General features: G+C 44.0%; 2 long non-coding RNA genes across 2 annotated transcripts in view; both read right to left on the bottom strand.

Moving 5' to 3' along the window:
• Positions 1 to 4434, bottom strand: part of LOC109298307 — a 39780-nt gene that overhangs the window by 29714 nt on the left and 5632 nt on the right. The window lies entirely within an intron of this gene.
• Positions 4198 to 4434, bottom strand: part of LOC109298308 — a 5712-nt gene continuing 5475 nt past the window's right edge. Inside the window, exon 2 of the long non-coding RNA XR_002097582.1 lies at positions 4198 to 4343. This is a non-coding gene — a long non-coding RNA (uncharacterized LOC109298308). The remainder of the gene's footprint in view (positions 4344 to 4434) is intronic.

The raw sequence follows: 4434 nt of genomic DNA, 5'->3' as shown, positions 1-4434 counted from the left end.
AGGCATTGGGGGAGTCACTGTTCCCCTGAGCACAGCCAGGAGTGACCAGGAACAACGGTCACAAGCTAGCAGAGGGTAGATTTAGGTTAGACATCAGAAGACGCTATTTCACGGTCAGGGCGGCTAGGGTCTGGAACCAACTTCCAAGGGAGGTGGTGCAGGCTCCTACCCTGGGGGTTTTTAAGAGGTTAGATGAACACCTTGCTGGGGTTGTTTGATCCCGGTACTCTTTCCTGCCATGGCAGGGGGTCGGACTAGATGATCTTCGCAGGTCCCTTCCGACCCTAGAAACTATGAAACAGGAAAGACTCCTTTTTAAAGCAAAAATGCTGCAAGGTAACATAAGGCCTGATCCTCTGCCTCTCAAAGTCAGTGTAAACTTGACTTGAGGACAGTTAGTCAGGCCCGTATACACAAGGTCTTTTCATTTAGTCATTTTCATTAATTGGACAAAGAAAAGCAGTTTAACATTTCATACCTAAGGACCTTGCTGAAGGCAGCAGGAGTTTTGGCTTTTGCTTCACCGAGGCCAGACTTTCACCCAGAGAGGAAATATTTGTATGAACCAGGGCATTGTGGAGTCCTCTGGTCAAACTGGAGGCTTACTGCAGTGCTGACCAAAGCCGTGCTGCAGTCTCAGCCCATGTGAAGTCATGGACTTCTGTTGACTTCTGGGGCCCTCTGCCTATTACGCTTCTTGAGAATCTTGCCTGTCAAGTTTTAAGGAGAAGTCTGAGTTTGGGCATCTTTCATAACCTCACAAGGTCTTTCCTTTGCTAGCCTCCTCAGCTGTTCCCTATCCAAGTCAACAGTATGTATTGGATGGCTTAGCCACATTTAATTGACTTTTTTAACAGAATTTTACATCTGGTTATGCATGCATCATATTACAAGGAAAATTCAGAGTCTTAAAATGTAGACGTAATTCAGATTGCACTGTAGCTATGCAAATGCTGAAATGTCTGCAGCATCTAGAAGTGCCGATGTTTGTGTTCTGTCGATTATTCAAACTAGATTTGAATTATTCAAGACATTATCAGAGAGCTGCAAGTTCTTTCACTGATGTATCCTCTGACATCGTGTCTGTGTTACATCTATACATGGGCTTCTCCCTTGTTTTGATGCATTTACACTGGATTTTGAGAATATCCTTCTGAATTTATTAGCAGATACAACACGAGACACAGGAATCCAAAGGTAATATGTGAATGGTGTACAGGAAGCCTAGAGGTCATTTGGGCTTTATTTGTATGGGGAAAGTTAATTGAAGGTAAGTTTCCTTTCCCATAATATGCTTTTTCTGTGTAAAAATGTTACCTTATGTGTGTGGTATAGCAGCTACTGAGAGAGGCAGAAAAAATACTGTTTAACAAGTCTGGGAGCTCAGTCATCACTTCTGGTTGCATGTGTTCACAGCTGCCTTTCTCACACATTCTTAAATATAGGAAATCTGGTCCAGTAGTTTGCAAGAAATCCTCAATTTGCCAGGATCCCCTACACTTGCCCCTGACTCACTTCTAACTGATACAAACTCTCTTGTAAAGTCACCTCTCAGTGACATCTACCAAGAGGTAAAGACTTCACTTCACGCAGCATCTCTTATCCTTGAGCATTTATAATGTCAAGATGCAATTTCTCAGTTGTTTCCCCAGTCCCAGATTGACAAGTCGCTACCGTAGAAGTGGCTGCAATGGTGAGGTTTGGTGGGGAGTGGGCAGATGAGTGGAGAGAGAGAGAGAAACAAGAAGAGAGAAATAGTGTTTTTATCAGTTTTAGTCTAGAGATGATCTAAAAATGTAAAAAAAATAAATTAAATTGCCAGTCCCTTGCTGATGTGTGTAGCAGGGCCAGCAGAAGGAGTCATGGGTGTGGTGCATCATGAAGTCCCTCTCAGTATCAGTGTGAGGATGGCCAAGCATTGTACATTGGGGGTGACTTGAAATTTCTGTACAACACTATCCAGTTTCTAGAATTTCTGGTTGTAACAAAAACCTTCAGAAATGACTCCATGCCTCGCTTCTGTAGAAAGTACAGCAGCCGGCCAGCTCCGTGCTCAATCTAGGTCCCCATCGTGCCACTCTGGCAGGATGAAGAACATAAAACAGTATTAAATGGCTGAAGTAAATGGGACTTTGCTGATTTATGCCTGTACATTGCTGCCTTAATGCAAGGTAGAGTCAACTGGGCTCCAGCATTTCTTTGTACTTTATTTATATTTTAACTTTAGGGTCAACCCAAGATGGTTTCTCGGTTACATGATCATCAGGCTTGTTTCTAACCAGACTGTCCAATAACTTGTGTGTGTTAAGTATCTAATCTGATCCCATCTCCCACTACTCATGATCCATATGAATAAGCTTTGGGCAAAGAACTGAGTGAGATTTGATGAAACCCAACTACCAGCCAGGGCACAAGGCCCAAACTAGACCTACTATGTCCCTGGACCAGCATAGAACCACTGGTCTGCCATGCATCTTGCACAAGGAAGAGCCATTGTGGCTCAGTGGCCTTCTCTGTGGCTTCTTAAGCTTTCACAGGTCCATCACCCCTTTAGTGGAGCCCTTCTCCAGCCCTCCCAGGCTGTGAACTCCCTACTTAGGGAGCCTGAGAGACATTGTGAAAAAAAATGAACCTTCCAATAAGAGATGCATTCAACTTTATGAAAGAGGGGTAGAGACAGAGTGGGGGAGGACAGATAGAAGACACCTTGTACATGCCTTGGCTACACATTCAACAGCTTGTTTATGAGGCTTTATCCTCTAAGAACATAAGCCAAGGCTGAGAAGACAGCCACCAGCATCTTTTCAGCTTCGTACTGAAAGATGGGTCAGGATCATAGGATCTTTCCTCTCCTGCAGAAGAACTTGCAGGCAGTCATAAGTGACTGATAGGAGGTGCATGGGGGTGCACTTGCTCCCCCAACACGGCCAGTGTCCCCCGCAATGGCCGACATTGATGTTGTCAGTAGGGCTGGTGCTCCCCCTGACAGGGTCAGTGGCTTCTGCCGCCCCAGGTTCAGGAGGCACTAGTCACTCATGCAGGCAGTGATCAGGCACTTGGGGGCGATCAGTCAGTCGGATCATTGCTGAGCAGTCCACGCTCTCGCATTTTGCATACAGCAACTGCTTTATGCAGCAGAAGTAACTGCTCTCTCATAACTGCTGGATTGTCCATTTTTTAAGGTTACTCCAAGGGAGACAAAACAGGCTTAGTTTTGGTGCCATTTGATTTCATTACGTTTTATGGTGTTATATTGTGATGGTTTGTTATAAATGCATATGGTGCCCTGAGGTTGTCTCCCTGCACAGTTCATCACAGCTAGAGCTACTTGGCGTTGCGTCACTAGATCATCCCAGCCAAGGCTTTGTCTACCTCGGTCTTATATACCTCCAAGGATGGAGAGTCCACCACTTCCAAATAGCCTGTTCCAGTGCTCTACTAATCTTCTGGTCAGGAAATTTTTCCTAATATCCAACCCAAACTTCCCTTGCTGCAGCTTGAGCCCATTGCTCCTTGTCCTGTCATCTGCCCCCACTGAGACCAGTCCAGCTCCATCCTCTTTGAAACTACCTTTAAAGCAGCTGAAGGCTGCTATTAAATACCCCCCCCCGTCTTCTTTTAGAAGAAGCATCTTTTTGGTCTGACTCCTATGCAACTAAATGGTTGATCTAAATTCAACACAAAAGACCATTTAAAAAAAGTATATTTAAAAAAGAAAGAACTATCATCTGTATCCCTGTCTGATCATGTGTTGTTAATCTCATAAAAACCTCTATGTCTGTTCTGCTGAAGTCTGTCTAATTTTCCCCACCAGTTCTCCTATATACCAGCATCAGCAAAAAATGTTGGATGCTGCTGGCTTGCAAACCTCATACATGTGGGAATTACTAAGAAATAAAAATAGGTTTGGGCTTGTTCAAATTCACCTGCTGTTCTCAAGATGAAAACACACAGGAAAGCAATTTGGAATGGCAGAACACTTTTTAATTTAAAAGTTATTGTATATTTTTTATGGAAGCCAAGAGCATCAGCTGAATTGTACACCAGAGGAAAGAGCGTTGCACTTTGGACCTACTAACATGCCTATTCTGTGCAGTACTGTTCCATGTATAAAGCATTCACCAGGAATCTACAATGGTCCAATTAATTACATCAAACTGAGCAAACTTTGGACATTTGTTGAAAATGTTTTCTTCATTTAGCTGTTTTCAAGTTCTGCATCTAAGTTGTTAAATACACCCCTGGGCAAGCCTCGGTTTGCAGTTATTCCAATAGATTTCACTGAAGCAACTGCTGTGAGCAGCTTAGACAGGGTTTTACCTTCTTAAGCCCCCTTCTTAAGACTAGTTTTGCACAGGATGAACTCCTGGCCCCCACCTCCACAGGAAGGCTAGTCCGTGAAGCCTCAGCACCACATTTGCTCCATCAAATGCC

The sequence above is a fragment of the Gavialis gangeticus genome, unplaced genomic scaffold (genome assembly GCF_001723915.1).
Source record: "Gavialis gangeticus isolate Ggan-Ray unplaced genomic scaffold, GavGan_comp1, whole genome shotgun sequence".
In the NCBI taxonomy this organism is placed as follows: Eukaryota; Metazoa; Chordata; order Crocodylia; family Gavialidae; genus Gavialis; species Gavialis gangeticus.
The sequence above is the reverse complement of the archived record's forward strand: the minus strand, read 5'-3'. Positions and strand labels throughout refer to the sequence as shown.